This window comes from Idiotropiscis lumnitzeri, chromosome 3 (assembly GCF_059441095.1).
Source record: "Idiotropiscis lumnitzeri isolate Australia: NSW breed Sydney's pygmy pipehorse chromosome 3, RoL_Ilum_1.0, whole genome shotgun sequence".
NCBI classification, from domain to species: domain Eukaryota; kingdom Metazoa; phylum Chordata; class Actinopteri; order Syngnathiformes; family Syngnathidae; genus Idiotropiscis; species Idiotropiscis lumnitzeri.
In genome coordinates this window covers 24829921-24847725 of record NC_142393.1, presented here as the reverse complement: position 1 = coordinate 24847725, position 17805 = coordinate 24829921, and the positions used below count along the sequence as shown (strand labels likewise).

Below are 17805 nucleotides of genomic sequence, written 5' to 3'. Positions count from 1 at the left end.
TCTGGTTATTTGTCTTTGTAATTGGCACTTCAGGGCCACGCAAATTATATCTTACATTTTACGAAAATAGCAAATTCATCATCCCAAGAAATTAGAACTGAAACAATCACAATTATTTCTAATAGAAATATTGGGTAGGAATTAACCTTCCAAAAACGTGAATGTGTGGAATGACTTTCGCTTTTTTAATTGGACTACTGAAATACATTTTTAACCTTTCTATGGTACAGATGCAGAGATTCATCCGTACGACCTGGAGACATTTTAATTGTGACGTTTGACTACTCATGTCAACTATTGCCTGCCAGCCAACTTCCAATTGCTATTCTTCCCCCATTGTCAGCAGCAAAAGATAAAAAGAGACACATTATTTAGATAGAAGTATGAAAAGGTCATAGCAAGAAGACTAATAATTCGATGGGTAGGGGGTGGCGGGGACGATTTAATTTTAAAATTGCATTCCAAATATATGAGCAGGTTACCCCTAGCATTAACAATTGTGATATAGACAAACAACACAAAATAAATTTGCACAATATTGTCCAGTACGCTTTTATTATTTTGTGTTCAAAACGACTGATTGGAACTTGCAAATTACGTGGTTGCGCTCGGTCTCGCAAAGGTGACCAAAATTGAAAAACATGTTTCCGCCCGGTCTCGAACCGGGGACCTTTCGCGTGTTAGGCGAACGTGATAACCACTACACTACGGAAACCACGCAGGCTTTCGCCGTGTTATGTGTTATTGTAGCTGTTAACTGTGGGCTGCTAGGAAATGTGGCGTTAAAAGCGTTTTCCAACTACATTTTAGTCCAAAAATAAACAACGGGTAGCAGTAAGTAGAGCAAGAATGGGGACACTTAATTAATCAGGATTCCCGTCCCAAAACCAGCACAATCCATGTTGTAGTTAAGTCAACCATGAGACACGTCTGTTTAATAATTCGTCACACGATTCCCCACCTCGCGGTGGGATGACGTCATCACTTGGTGACCATTCTGACATCTTCAGGACAACTTGAAACAACTGAGCGCCCTGAAAAGCCGCATCTTCCTCAGCGTGGTTTTATATCGGGGCAATTAACGTTTCTGTCTTTTTGCCCATAATTGTTGTTAGTCAGTTAGTACGCGCTTCATTTAGGAAGTAAAGTTGCTTGCTCAAGTATTTTTAAGGGTTGTTGCTTTATTAGTGTACCAATTGAAAGGTGGAGCGTGCCTCATAGTCAGTCTCTTTGGGCCAGAAGCTTTCAAATTTTTATGCTAGATTTTTCCATGGTCGAACGTTTGGGTATTAATTTTATTTATTTATTTATTTTTACATTTGACATTGTCTGTAATGTACATGCATGCTAAACCTGTTTGTAATGAAACATGTCTTCATAGTATGAGCAGTAACATATGCACAAACGCTAACAATGCATGAGAGCAGTCTTGGGTGGTCCACCAATATTGTAACCATCACCGGGCTGTATGTTGTCTTTGACAAAAAAAGAGTGAACAATATATTATACAATAGTACAAGATACTCAGATTACAAGATAGTGTAACATACAAATTATGTTGAAGCAATTATTGAATACATAATTACAACATACTACTTGTTTCACAGTCAACAAATTGTTCTCCCAATTTCTTCTTTTTTGGTATTTGTAATTCCTCCTCCTTGGCTCTTTAAATAGAAAAACTCAGAGGAGGGGGTCCTTGGTTGCTGTTGGACCTTTTGTGGGTGGTGAGGCAGTTGTTCAGATGAGAATGTTGTTGCCATGGCAATGTATTGACCGTTATCACTTTTGAAGTGGGTGTTGAAAGATGCTATACAGGTTGTGAATGGCAGTCTAAAGAAGACTTTTAAAATCCCACATAGTTAACTCTGTCCAAATCTATTTAACAATGACATAGCGAACATCTTTGGTTGCTTTTTTTGTCTTGCGTGTGAAATGGAAATAAGGAATTGGACAGATGGTATTTTCATTCGGCTGATTCACGTGAATCTTGGGAAGCAACAGGCCTGCTTATATGAAAATGGTTCTGATTTACATTTGCGCAGAATGCATCAGTTTTCATTTAGTATTTGCTCTATGACAAAAAATGTAAAGTTACGTGTCGTGGACGTCGCCATACGTCTCTGAGAGAGACGTTCTGCGAATAAGGCACGTATGAGCTTTGAGAGACTGAATGTTACGTTAAAGACACAACTAATGGGGAAAAGCATGTTGTCACATTTCTTAAAACCTTCCGAGTGTAACTGACAGCAGTAACCTATTCAAGTAAATGATCTGTAGAAAAAAAAATCTGACGCTCTGCCCACATCTTGTGCATCTTAATTCAAGTTTTAAGAAACCACCGTGCCGGAGGAAACACAACCAATCAGAGACAGAAGGTGTGACTGACAAGGTTCCAATCATTTCTTGTACACTAGTTGGCACACTCATCGCAGGCACACTCCACAGCCTCAAGCTGATCTCATACCTTGGGATTTAGGAACTTTTCTGAACCTATGGTGGAATAGCCACGCGCCAACGGATGCTCATCCCTCATTTGACAACAACTGGGCATAAGACAAACAAACAAAAATAGAGGGAAGGGACCTCAGGCAGCTAAGACGATTCAGAAATTACAGCATTTCTGCTCGACCGGTACTTTGATAATTTTTTTTTTAATTGGCTGTACATCCCCAAAAAATAAAACAGAGAAAAAATGTCTCTGTAATCTATTATGATTCTTCATGAATGAAAAAGAAAGTTAAGATTTTTTTGTGGAAGAATTTGTCTCAATTTATGTTAGCAAGATTTATTTTCTCCTTAATTATTAGTTGAAGTGGTCTTGACAGCCGATATCTGAATTTGCACTTTGTCTTTAATTTTTTTGCCTAGTTCACTTTCATGATTTGAAACAAACAAAAAAAAAAAGTCGGAAGTGACCAATTACTCAGTTTGCCTACACGTGTCACTTTTTCACTGAATACTCAAGTAACGATTCAAAGGATTATTTTTTACTTGTGGTCATATGATTCTAAAATAAAATAATATGCTTAGAATGTATAATAGCTTCTTGAACCACCTCTGAGAATAAATGAAATGCTCGAGAGGGGTGAAAGTACATCATCGGAAGGGAAAAAGTTGGCTGCATAAAACATGAGCGTGGCCAGCCGTATTGCAGCAGGCGGCTGCACTTCATCATTTATGCAAGAGACACTCAGTGGTCCTGTTAAGAGTTCCGAAGGGAGATTCTCTCAAGAGGCTCATTCATGAGTTTCATTGCGTCCAACCATTTAATTGGAGCAGCAGCTTGGACACTAACAAAGAGGACAGTTTCTTAGATAGAGTAACAAGATGTGTACCGTAAATGCACAGTGAGTAAGTAGCTCATGTCTTCTTCTCTGTGTAACTCCTCGACATACAAAATCAAAAGAGACCCATAAGAAGAGCGGAATCAAACATTTGGTATTTACAAAGATTTTTGTATTTGGTACAAACTTTGTCACTCTTCATAGTTCATTAGGCCACGAATAAATAATCTGGCCCGGCCCACTTTCGATCAAATTTGGGTGAATGTGTCCCCCTGCCTTAAAATGCTTCACACCCTTGCTCAAAATTGTCCCATAGGTGTGACTGTGAGAATGTATTTGTACTTTTGGCTGTGTTTGTCTGCATGTCCCATGCGATTAGCTGGTGACCAGTCCAGGGTGTACCCTGCCGTAGGCCTGCTCAATTATGGAAGAAAATATTAATCGCAATTATTTTGGTTATAGTTTAAATAATTGTGATTTCAATTATCGTTTTGGGGGGTGAACAAATTAAAAAAATAAGTTTAAATGTAAACAATATTTACACAAATCAAATTCTGTGGCACATCATAATTATGTAAATTCCTTTTGGATTGGATTATTAATGCATTATTAAGCAGTTATTTTAAAGTAAAAAAAAGGTGCAAATGTATCAATTCAAATATGGTTTCCTTGTATAAAGAAACTGTGCATTGGAGTTTACTTGCTATATACACTTGTAAATTGCCACTAAAATAAACAATTTCAATAGAACACTCAGATTATGAACTCAAGTATACACACTATAGTATTAGGCATTCTAAAATGAGTACTATTTTAACAGTTATATACATAATAATACTGGATATAATCTTTTTTTTTTTTTTTTTTTTACGATTATGCCAATTTTGTAATTGTTTAGTGTAATAATCGTATTTGTAATTGAATTTCGATTAATTGCATAGCCCTACCCTACCACTCGCCCAAAATCAGATGGGTTAGGATCAACCGCGACCATATGAGGATAGGCATTGTAGAAAATGGATGGATAACTTGCTGATATTTTCTGTTTCTGCAATATGCTACACCAACCAAAAATGCTCTGGTGCTAACTTTTGCCTTATCTCATTCGATAATGGTATTCTACCAAAGGTTGTGGCCAGTGTGTATTGTAGATTTCAATATGTGTGTAAAATCAGCTCCAATTCATTTATTTGTTGTCAACAAAATATAAAATGGCGACAAATGGACTTGGAGTTAATTTGCTTGCTAGTTGACAAAGCGGCAGTTGGTCCGACTTTGCAGAGGTGGCCAATAATGAGCTGCTTTCTAAACTGTTTGTCTCCATTTGTTTTGGCGTAGAGTCCTCTTTTGTCACTAAGCATGTGGCCCTCAGCAACATCCCAGACCAGGAACAGACATACGCTAAATAAATGTCCTTTGTGTCGTGAAACAAAAGTTCAACAACATTCTTTTGTGACCACACTGAATGAAGACAATCAACTCTTTGACGAGGTTACAGCATTCTTCACCCACCAACACTCACTGTTGTATAAGACTGCAAACTTGAAATCTCAAAACTACACACAAACACACACACATACAAAGATTTGCCTGAGAACTGCCGCATGGGCTGGGGGACTGTTTGGGCATCAAGGGCCCAGCCCGCATAGCATGAAGGCAAAAATGTAATCAAATAAACTCAGATTTGAGTGGGGCAGGGATCTGGGTCAGCACATTCATCTCACCTAAGGCCACTCTTTGTGAGGCGCAGGATGGACAACATTCTGAGTGGTCCGGATGTCAGAGTTACAGAGGATATTTCAAAACCAGTTGATTTTGATCAGAGAAGGCATCGCTGTGTATTTTATCTACTCCTGTCAAAGTTTTGCAGCCCCGATATACCTCCCATTCGAACAATGAAATCAGCACCTTTGCCGCCCTTGGCTAATGCCTAAGACAAATGTTCTCTGATTTTAGCACCAGCTAAAAAATTCATCATTTACATAATCAATCCTAGAGTACGCAGATGTACGATACAAAAACTCTCCACCACAAGCTGGACACCATATAGTGTTGTCACCCCAGCGCACTTTACTCGCACAGACACATTCATGTTTGTTTGTCCATGTTTGCGTCTAAAATACTCATTGGCAAGACCTCACTCACCCTAACTTGGCTCTCTGCTCACCAAGCATGCCATCAGCCGCTTTCTAAAACCTCGTCCTTCCCACAGTCCGCACTACTTTTGATTGATGATCTTTTCAATTTTCTGCCTCAAATAACTGTAACATTCTGCAACAAATACTCAAACTCAACTCATTCATTCCAATAGAAAAGATCGAAAGAGATACTGTCCATGAACCGCTGTCTGCAGTAAGGTTAGCATTGCAAATAAGAATTACTTCTCAATTGCCTTACCTTGGATACATAAAGGTTGAAAAAATGAATAAAAACATCCTTTGCTTTTTTTTAATCATTAATATTTGGCAGGGTTGTTAACAACATTCTTCTCTGTGGTGTGGCAAATTTACAAGACTTTTAGTTTTACTTTATACAATATTAAGTCTTCCACATGTGTAATGTGACTATGTAATTTGTTCCCCAGCTATCATCTGTACTCTATTCTCACAAATCATTAAGCGCCTTGAAACCCACCCAGCGTATGATTTAATTCAACCTTTCGCAGTATTGCAAGTATACGGAAGGTCTTTAAAGATGGATTCCCCAACATGCAGCATGGAGCGAACACATCATTGCAGTAATGGTGACATCATTTCTCTTTACGTAAACACTTATGTGACCCTTACATAAAGCTGGGGAAACAATAGCCAATGATAAAAAGTTCTTACCCTGCCGAGATGGACAGCAGAAGTAACTTGTCTCACAGACCGGTGGAGCATGATATCGTAACACACCTTCCCTGCTTTCTTTTAATCACACATGCATGCACACACGATGTCATGCAATGTACTTGACATTTGCTCACCTTGCAAAGCGGCACAGGCCGCATTCTTCGAGGTTTTTTTTTTTCATTTGGGGGGGGGGGCAAAAACTATCCTTGCCTCCACCCTCCCGGCACTGACTTAACTGACGCGGGCGGGGAAATAAAGAGGGAATTAAACCACATCAAACACAATTGTGGGTGTGTTTGTAGTTTTGAGAATTTCAAATCACACCACATTTCCTTTCAAGGTCTCCAAGTATGTAATGAATGTAATGTGTGTCTGAAAATAGTAAAGTGATGATTCATTTCAGCGTGCAGTTGAATACGTGGAAATCTGGGTGGAGATGAGCAAGGCGGGTGTGTACATGTTGCATTTTGACCGAAATAACTCGAGAAGTTTTCACCTCCAGACAATTTAACTTTAGCTAAGACGTCCCCTAGTTACTGTTGCTAGGGCCAACAAGCTTGAAACATGACGCTTGTAGACAGATTATGCAGTTTAAGTAAGAAGGAGAAGGCTGTGCAGTATGCCTTTAAAGGTTACATCAGACATATCAATGGACACCACAACCGCAGCAATGCCTGACAATGGCACAGGTGGCGAAAGTACGCACACACTGTACTTAAGGAGAAATACGGATACTTGTGTAAAAAAATAAAATAAAATAATAGTAATTAAAAATAGACTCTGGTGAAATTGCCAGTATTGGAATTTTCGCCTTGACGTCCGCCTGAAGGCACATGTAAAAAGTCTCTACTCTCAAATCTACTTAAAGGGACACTTGCCTGAGCTTAACTTTGGTACTTATGTAATAGGTTTGCATGTGAAAATTACTTCAGTATTAAAATGTCCCCCCTGCAAGACTCTGTAGGGCTTTAAGGGTTTTTTTTTTGTGATGAGATTCACGACAAATTGGAACACCCCCCTTTTGGAACTCAGCATGTTATTTTTTTCTGGTCTCAGCTGTCTACGTCACTGCAGGGAGGCAAGTGAGGTCATATTGCTTTGTTTAGTTCTGTTTAAACCGGTAAATTCACATTACTAATCTTGTCTGTGAAAGTATAAAAGCGTTCTGCATAAGAGTTTGGATTTATTGACGTCAAACGTGAGCTCATGTGATCGCCTTCACAAAATCATATATTCCGTGCCGATCTCTTCTCCACTTAAACAGGCCGAAGTGGACAAGAGCATGAATGTGCACACAAACCCCAAGTGGTTATATTTCGGACATTTAGCTCCGCTAAAGTTTTGTCAAGTCTTGAGAGGCCGAAGGTTTGTGGTGATAGGATCTTTATACGACCTTCCTTCCCCATCTAACAGTCGGACGTCACGGCTAAGAGCAACAATTAGCATGAGGCCACCAAAACAAAAGGTGTTTGCGCAACAAAATTCGCTCCAGCCTGCAGTTCCATGTGGCGGATGGATTTTGCCTCTCAAGCAGGTTCGTATCCGACACCGCTTGCATCCGCCAGCTTCGCAGTGAGAATGAGTGGACGTCGATTTCAGATACAGACCTCATCGAACATTGGGGTGGTCATGTGCAACGGTCTGCATTGCGGATCGCCATGTGCTTTTAGCCAGGGCCCTTGAGGCTGGGATCTGACGACGGGTCGACTCGTCAGACCCCATCAGATCCGATGATTACCACTTGTCCATCATGCTGTCAAGGATCAAAACTATACATATTACAAATAAAATAAAATAAGACGTGACACTAAATTAATGAAAGTGGTGAACTTGTGTTCCCTGATGAGTTGTGATTGGTAACTCGTTTTTTGGGGGGTGGGAGTATGGAAAAGAAATGGAGCACCTTCAGGGAACACACATGTTTATTTTGTTCAAAATGAAATCAACAATCCTAAAAAGTTTCGAAAAAGAGAGCACAGTCACAGATATGTTGGAACCGACAGCATGTTCAACAAATTGCAGACACTTTAATGAGAGGTTTGAGGGCATTACATCGCTGGCAATGGCTCGCTAACAAATAGTGACAAGTGAGCAAATCCAGAATCAAGTAAAATGAGTGCAACGGCGGATGATGGCGATGCCTACTGACAACTTGAGACGGCAGCAGGACAAGGGGAAAAAAATGCAGAAGTAAGTAGCACGAAAGAGGATATCATCAAGATACTATAACATATAGTGGCACGTTGATTCACAAGTCCATCAACTTCAGAGTTTTTCAAGTTACGAGTTGTCCTTTGGTATATTTCTTTGCTTTGTGTCATAAGCAATATATGACTGAGGAGTGCGTTTCACACATTCCACCACTAGATGGTGGCAAAAAACTTCACAACATCCATATTTTTTCTATATTTCTTTTTCAAACTATGGGAGTTAAGAAGAAACAGATGATGATGATTAAATTAATACCCAAATTACTAGAATAACAGAGTGAGGAGGTGTGGATGTAGTTGGCATGGTGAAGCAGTACGAGTGGAGAACTTCTCCAACATGATGTGTGTTGAAGGCGATCTCACCTGCCAAGAGCCCACAACCACTAAAATCATTTCTATGTTGTAAACTAAGGGATGTCCATTAAAAGATGGAGAAGTTTCCGAAAAGAATGCCTGGCAAAAAAGGCTAATTAAAGTAAGCAGTATTTCTTAAGTGTTTTTTTAAATTATCGGACTAGGTATGTGAAGATAGTTCTCGCAAAAGATAAACAATGGTACCTTGAGATACGAATGCACTGACTTGAGTATTTCGTGATACTTGATCAATTTTTGTCTTGATATACCAGCGCGTTTCAGACTCCCTCCGCCAGCAAACTTCACCATTGATTGACTTTTGTTTCAATGCAGTGGAAGGACAACACAAGTTGGTGGTACCATTAAGCCAAAAGATACTCCAAACAAGAGCAATGGAGGACAATACATTTGGTACAGCCGTGTCTTGTGATCATGATGTTTGCAGGTGATATGTAGAGCAAATGTTATTAATGTGTGTGGCAAAAGGCAGCCTTCATGAATACTCAATCGCTTGAAAAGTGGCCAGTATATGTATTGGTACAAGGCCATCAATAATTGTAAGTCAAGGTACCACCATATAACGTGTACACGAGCCTTACGCACCGACAGAATGTTGATCGAGTAAACAGACAGCGAATGAATGGTCACATGTACTCATTTAGTTCATCAGATTGTGTCTACTCTGGATGGCCGGTGACACGTTGGTTGGCTCAACGAGACGAGGGGCTGCTGCAGCCCGAAGCTGAGCAGCAGAACTGGTGGGCACCCTCATCCTCCCCCTCCACTCTGGGAGGGGAGAGACGGAAGGAAAGGAGGAAAGGGGGAGGCAGACAAACCGCAGGAGAAGAAGAGAGTGAAGACAAGAGTCAGGCACAAACAAAGCAGAGAATGGTAGAAGCCAGAAATGGTGACAATGCATGGTCGCACATTCAGCAAGATTTTAAAATCACGGCAAATACTGTACAGTACAGCGGAATCACCAATGTCTATGCCTCTGAAATGTTTTTGGATTTTTTGCAAAGGGTACCAATGACGGGAATTAATGAGTAAGCTGTAGTAAGTCTCGGTCCACAATCTGACTAAAGGGACAGTCGCCATGATTAATAAAAGAACAACAATGGAAGTATGTCTGCGTTATTAGAATCTGAATCTGAATTACTACCCAGAGGGCATCTACGTCAATTCAACATCAACATGAAATCAATTGATTGATTTTGATGGCATTAGACGCCCTCTGGATAACACTGAATTTCCTTAAATTTCAGCTTAAAATAATTCAACATTCAGTGTCAACAATTCAGTGTATTCAACTTCAAATTCAACATTCAGCTAAAAATTCAAAAATGTACATTTTGGAGAAGGAGAAGCCAGGCTAAAGCAGTAATAATCCACCAAAAAAAAAAAAAAAAAAAAAAAAAAAAGCAAAACAGTCATCATCGTTCCATAACCAGGAATCATGGTTGGCTAGCGTTGGATGCGGCTGCCTCGTCTGTTTTGACCCAGAAGTGAAATTTTTCTGCTGAATTTGTGGCTGACTGTTGACTTTGAATAAAAAATATTTTGCTAGGAATAAAATTCTGATTTAGAATCTTAGTAAGTAGTTTCAGAACCTGATGGCACAGACATACTTCTAGAAAAGCTGCAAAGTCAGCTGCATTTAGGCTGCATTAGGCCCCAAGGAAAAAAAATCTGGGTTATTATACTTTTTTATATCCAACCATCCATCAATTATCCAAACTGTTTATCCTCATGATGGTTGTGGTACTTGCTGAAAAAGAAAAACACTTTTTTGTTTGTTTGTTTTTACTGGAAGATTTGACATGTGGGCGGCAAGGCGGGTGACCGGTTTGAACGTCTGCCTCACGGTGCAGAGGTGTAAGATTCGATTCCGGCACTGGCCTTCCTGTGTGGAGTTTGCGTGTTCCCCCGTGCCTGCATGGGTTTCCTCCGAGTACTCCGGTTTCCTCCCACATTCCAAAAACATGCATGGCAGGTTGATTGAACACTATAAATTGGCCCTAGGTTTAAGTGCGAGCACGGATGGTTGTTCTCTGTGTGCCCTGCGATTGGCTGGCAAACAGTTCAGGGTGTCCTCCGCCTACTGCCCGAAGATAGCTGGGATAGGCTCCAGCACCCCCCGCGACCATAGTGAGGACAAGCGGTCCAGATAATGGATGGATGACAATAATAATTAGTTGTAAATATAAAGAAACAGTGCTGTGATTTTTGTTTGACTGATGAAATAATTTTAGTTACGCAGGTTTATGCGAGATGAATATATCAAGTTTGTGCATGAGAGTCCTGCAGATTTTTCAAAGTGAATCTTCAAGTTTTTATGTGTGGCGGGACATGTCTGTAAAATGTGTACATATTTGGAAATAACAAGCGCTGAGGACACTGCAGTCGACAGGCACTTGGGGCAGAGGACTAAAACTCAACATAAGCAAAAAAAAAAAAGCTTACGTCGCTTAATATGTCAAAAGACTGATATCGCTCCTCACCAAAACCTGCCTGTTTGTGGACATCTCTACTTATGCTTACACTTCTACATCTCTACATCAACCTCTAAAAATATAAAAATGATCGCCCCAGTATTGAACTTTCAGTTTTGAACTATGGACAGAGCTTTTTTTTCATTATATCACATACAATTTGTAGTGAGTGCCTCTAGGGAGAAGAAAACGCCATCGCCATAAAATCTCTCATACTTGGGCGATAATTCTCATAGTTTCAGAGAGTGATGGTGGGGTGAGCTAATGCCATGCATGCTACTGCGGATTACTAAACAATAAAAAAAAAAGTGAAACAATTGTTTTTTGTGTTTGTTTTTTTATGATTGGAAGCACAGAGTTGAAAACTCGTAAGTCAAGGCACTGCTGTTCATGAATGACGAGACGGTTACGTTTGTGCAAGGAAACTAACTCATTGTCAGGCGACTTGTTTTTGTCTTGAGCAGCCACCTTACCTGTGCTGCCGCTGCAAGCTTGGATCAGCTGAGGGGCAGCAGTACTGATGGAGACTGACGAAGCTGTGAACGGTCAGACTGCTGGGGAAGAGAGTGGCGAGGGCAGGGCTGCCCACTGCCATGGTGGGAGTACTGGGAGCTGACGTGGGCTGCTGCCCTGAGATGGACGATGGTCGCACACTGACAGCGGCGGGTGAGATGAAGCGTGCGCGCACACACAAACACACACAGAAAAAGCAGAGACACACAAAAAGATCAGCACAGAAGCAGCGACTAAGATGTGACGTGAGAGAAGCAAACAGATCAAAAAGCAGCATGCTCACAATGAATGGCACGTTGAAAAGAAAGTGCGACAATTTGCAGTCTACGGACAAACAGAGGTGAAGGCCACGATTGCAATAAATCGAGCGAAAGGTCGGCTGAAATTGTGATTTTCTATTGAATCACTTTAAATAACTCAAATGTGCAACTAGATAAAAATGACAATTAGAAAACAAGTGAAATATAGTTTGCCCAGCTAAAAATCACTTTCCACTTCCCGGAATTGGCAAAGCAGTGACCATACAATAGAATGGACCGGCACTATTCACATGGGATAAAGACGACGAATAGCGAAAATATGTGTATAATTACGCCCATTGAAATGCCAGGGATGGTGGGGAGGCTCTTCAAAAGAATGCCGATAAACATTCACTAATTGCTTTTTGTGTGTATATATATATATATATATATTTTTTTTTTTTGATGATTTGTATGTGTCCAAACACAGTATTATGAGTAATATTGCATTTGTGGAATATGAACTAAGCAGAAAAGAACAACCCGTTTGGATCAGACGCTGGGCGTGACCATTTTGCCACTCGCTGTTGGCTGAAAATGACATCACCGTTACTCCATGGAGAGTGCATCTGTTGTGATGAACCTATGCATATGAATGAAAAAAATTGGCATGTAAAATTATATATGTATTTTAAAAATCCGCAATAGAGAACAAAACTATAAAACTAGGTTAAAGTACACATCCATGCTCCACTTCCCGTTCTTTGTGACAGGAAGTCAGCTATGTTCCATCTGCAGAGTCTTAATGAGAGCGCAGCGGTGGAGATTAACATGTAAATGCTGGGCTCGCGCTGCAGCCAGATGCCGTCAAGGACATGCTGTCCCCGTCATTTGAGCAAAGAAACGCAAAAGCAAAGTGACGCCGCAGCACTCAATTCGACTTGGGGAACGGGCATCTGCGACAAGAACCAAACTGACTGACTCGACTCGTTTGGCTCTCTTTAAAGGAGAACTTTGGTGATTTTTTTTTTTTTGCTGTGCAGCTAGTTTGCTTTTCAAACTTGAAACAGTGGTCCCAAGCTCACAAAAGTGCTTTAATATTTGGTTTCATTGACTGGCAGCCGTTTTGAAAGCAGAGTTAATCATAATGCATTTTGCAAGATCTTTTAAGACCCACACAATATTGCGGTCTACGACTATATATCCACTGAACCTACCAAAAGGAAGAATAGACTCTCAACTTAAAAATTCTAATCAATTCTAATCAGCAATCGGACATTGGTTGGTTTGACTAAAATCTCATTTCTGACCAAAAACCAGAGAAACAAGCTTTTAGTAAAGCAAGAATTTTCCGCCTCCATCAATTTGAGTTCCTTTTTTTTTTCTTTTGTTAAAAATAGCAACAAGTAGAAGGAACCAGGAAATAATTAAATTCCACATTGAGTGAAATTACCAATGAGTTAGGGTTTAAATATTATAATAATAATGATGAAAGCCCATTATTGTGTCAGCAATAACAAATGATCTCTTATAGCGAACATAGTATAATTACTTTTGTGTCAACGCACAACAAAAAAAATATATATAAAAACAAGACTGAGGAATAACTTTCAGTGACCAAATGATAATTTATAAGAATACTGCTAAAAAATGTACAATAAGCGTCACTGACTCACTGCATGACCTGAGTTGAACACCAGTGACTTTGTTTCAAAGTACAAGACGTTCAATTTCCTCATCCTAGTTTCCAAAGTGCTAAAGTCTTGGCATTTCTCTTTTCTAATCGAGATAACAAGTTGAGATTCACCATAAAATCTACATAAATCATCTACTCAAAAACTGTGCTGACTCTGTGCAACACGACCGTCTACAGGTATCTCTAAATCATTATTATTGGTTTGCCCAAGTCCCAACTACCCGAAACCAAATATTTTCCGAGACCAGACCAAGACAGGACCAAACCTTCTTGGACAAGACAAGGTTGAACCAGATTCTAATCAACTCATTAATTTTGCTTTAAATAACAAGTGCTTTTTGCTACAATATGAATCCCATTCATTCAAAAGTCCAACACAGCACCGATAAGAACGATAAGACTGACGGTTACCCAAAACGCATCCGTATTCCCTCGAATGAATATAAATTTCATGGAAGTGCTGCTTGCGTTCCGACTGCATCTTGGGTAACCACAACGCAGGCCACGATATGTGATTGACATGAGAGGTCAAAAGTTCACCTCTTACCCGCATCTCAGCTTGGATACACTCCTGCTTGCTCATGATGCTGAGCAGCATGTGCTTCGTTTTCCACAAAATTTTTAAAGAATATCAAAATCAGTTATCCTGCTCATCACAGTCATGAAAACAATATTCAATAAGCACGTTGGCAAGAAGTAGAATTTCGCCATTGCAGCCTATAATCACATAGGCACAGTGTTCTCTGCTTAGTGGCGATAATATGAAATTGTAATTAAAATGTGATTACAGCAGGAAGTTATTTTTAAAGTGCGGAACAATAATAATAATAATAATAATAATAATGCCTTTATTAGTCCCACAATGGGGAAATTCGAGATTCAAACCCAGACCTCCTGGGGAGACTGGGTCCTGAACGCGGCGCCTTAGACCACTCGGCCATCCTGGCAGCCACGAGATTCGAACCCAGGCCTCCTGGGGAGACTGGGTCCGGAACGCGGCGCCTTAGACCACTCGGCCAGATCACGCAGAGATTAGAAGCCTCGAAACGACAAGTTGCAAGATATGATCTCTGTGGCAGATTAACTGGTAGATGTGCTCGATATTGCTCGTGGAGGTGCAGTTATGTAAGCCTGAGCTGCGCTTGCACACATATTTGTATTTCACCAGCAGCTACTGTAGAACATCTTCGCTTATATTGTCTCCTCCGTACGCAGCGCTCATGCGAGCCGATTTCTGTTTCATAAACACTTGTGCTTGAATTCTTCAGTGCCTGAGGATACATATTACTGCATTTTGTTATACCACAAATTAAAACAGCGGCCAAGGGTGTAAAATGAGTAAAATGCCTGTGACACGCTGTGGTCTAAATGGCCCAAGGATTTAGAATTAGAACACGCTTATCCTTTCTAAACAGCCGTGTTCAGCACAGTCGCTGTTTAAGCAGACTAGCAGAAGCCATATTGCCGATAGTAAAAAACGACGGTGAACGGTCAAGGCCTTCTCTGCTGGCCTAACATAATCAAGAAATCATAATCATATTCTTCACATTGGCGTCATATTACATCCTAGTGTTGAATTTTAAGGTTAGAGTTTTTATCCAATCAGAATTCAGCTAGCTCACGTTGCTAGGCAGATTTCATAATACCAGTAGCATGCAGTATTCGTCCGAAGCCTTCAGATACAATCGTGCGGGCCTCTGTTCTGCGTGCGCGAGGGAGCTTTTACAGTTGATAGACAGTTACGATAGCCAATCAGATCACAAGTTGATGACAGGAAGGTCTTCTCGCTGGCCCTACGTGGAAGGTGATGAACACGTTTTGTGATTGTATATTCACTGGTGAGGAGGCAGTGCTATGCGGAATAAACACACCCTAAAGTCGTAACTGGCGACCATTTGAAAATCTAAAATATATTCTTGCTTTTTTAAACCACTTGGTCAAAGGAGGGAAAAGTGTGGATTCAATTGCAGATACACTTGCAGGGCCATTTTCAAGAGGGACCTTTCAAGAGATGCGAGTTCATCCAACACTCACTCAGTAGTGCGTAAGTGTCTTTTCTCTATAGTTTTCTCCAGCTGTGTTGTCATAAATGATCATAATATGAGGTGGATTTATTCAAGTCGGACTTCACTGAAGGCCTACGTGCGAAATGCACGACCCGCCATTGGCAAAAATATAGGAGAAAATGGCACCCTTCTCATCTAGGTAAGTAAGTACTATGTGCTACAAATAGTACAAGATGGCAGCATAGCACTTAAAACATATACTGGTAATGAGTTTGGATTGAATTCTTTACTGATGTCTAACAAAAGAAAAAACACCTGAAAAGCATCAACAAGACACATGCAGCATGTACACAATAGTGAACACATGACATAAACCACTATCCTCAGTACGATTTAAGTGAGATACAAGTTTATTTGTCTCGTGAACCTAGCTTGCAGCACTTAAATCTGAAATCATCTTTGACCATTGAAGTGAATAGAAATGCCTGTTCCAGCCTCCTCCCAAAAATAAACAAAACGTATATAACAAGGGCTATATAAATGAATTTGACCTGACTAGACTTAAAAGAAGTACGGTAATCAGTTTTTGTCACACGTTCTTCTTCAAACGTGCTGCTCATTCTGGTGTGCAAACCTTCTAAGTTGGCTCACTTGTATCTCAAGGCACTACTATTGCATCGTGTTAGATTCCTCATAAAAAAAAAAACGACATTGATTGATGTTTTTTTTTTGTAGATACTGGAATGGCATTTTTATTATTTTCACTGGAAAAAGGCAATTTGAGAAATGAGTGTTTTAAGTTATGAGCACACTCACAGAAGGAATTTAACTTGTATCTCAAGGTATCACTGTGACCATGTACCTTCGTTGTTATATTTCTCCGGACAAGATTTGAGTTGGTCCCAGAAGTAAGGTGATTAAATCTCAAGAATCGGATTGGAAATACACCCCCAAATTTCATGTCAATATATTTCCTATTTCAACTTGTCAGAATTAGTCGACCCCCCCCCTCCCCCCCATTGTATAGGCAACGCATGTGTGAGGCGGTGTATTCTCCAAGCATGTCAGGCAGTTGCAAGAGTAGGAGTAGAGCAAGCTCCACGAGAGTGGGTGAGGTCAAACACGGAGGAGGGCAAGGGTGAGCGCAATTAGGAGAGCCGGTGCGTGAACGCGCAGGCCGCAGGACGTGCGCATGTTCGCCACCCGGTGTCACCGTGCAACTAGCGTGGGGGCGTCGATCGGCGTGTAGGTGAGGCTATGTATAGACTTCACCTTGACTTGCATTCGCTGTCATGTCGCCATGCAATCTTTGCCTCAGTGCGAGCCACTTGAAAATGATGCTTTCACTATTTTGTCTGTGAAAGCAAGTGGGCGTGCACTGCGTCATCCACCTCCAGCGTGTGACCCGCCTGACTCCTGCTGACAAACAAAGACACATGATTATCACACGATCTCTGTCGTAGTCTAAAGTAGGGGGGTTGTGGGGGTGGGTGGGGTTGTAAACACCGCCCCTCCCCTTCCGCCAGCTTCAGCCTCCATCCAAGCCCCCAACAACACACATGCACTTCTCACTGTACACTTGAGTTTCCTGCTGCTTGGCAACAGTGTGGCCTGCCTGCCTGCCTGTGTGGGCGTACGGCAACGAGTGCCAGGCAAAAGCTCGGAAAAGGAGGGGCAACACTTTGACAGTTGCGACTGACTGCAGCCGGCACCTGTGTGCACGTGTGAGTGGGCACCCCACGTTAAACGCAAAAGTGAAACAAGCCATAAGAAATAATCAAATATGGCCACGAAGCATCCCAACGTCGCAATTCACCTGCGAGGCATCTCATGTCATCTGTGCGTCCCCACGTGTTGTCACTCAATCCCGTATATCTTCTCCCGTTCTCCTGCTCATGCTCCCACTCCCACCCTCTCCTCTCTCTATTCTCTCTCGCCCACAGAGTTCTTCATAGAAGAGCTCACGGCGTTCCCACGGTAACCAGTCTCCCTATTTTGCTCTATAGAACGTGCATGTGACTATTTGACAAACATCCCACATCCAAGTGATATGCATCTTAGGGAAATGAACATCAAAGAGTCTAGGAAACACTATGGTGAGGGTGTGCAAAACTTAAAGGGGTCATGATGACATCCGCAGTTTTTTACAATGCTGATGCTGGCCAGCCTCCTACCTA

The 17805-nt window shown here is 41.0% G+C and overlaps 1 protein-coding gene and 1 non-coding gene across 3 annotated transcripts in view; both read right to left on the bottom strand.

Annotated features, from left to right (window-relative positions):
* iqsec2b (IQ motif and Sec7 domain ArfGEF 2b) overlaps positions 1-17805 on the bottom strand; it is a 50580-nt gene that overhangs the window by 18089 nt on the left and 14686 nt on the right. The window lies entirely within an intron of this gene.
* On the bottom strand, positions 643-715 carry trnav-aac (transfer RNA valine (anticodon AAC)). Its single transcript has one exon. It is a non-coding gene; the product is annotated as a tRNA-Val (tRNA).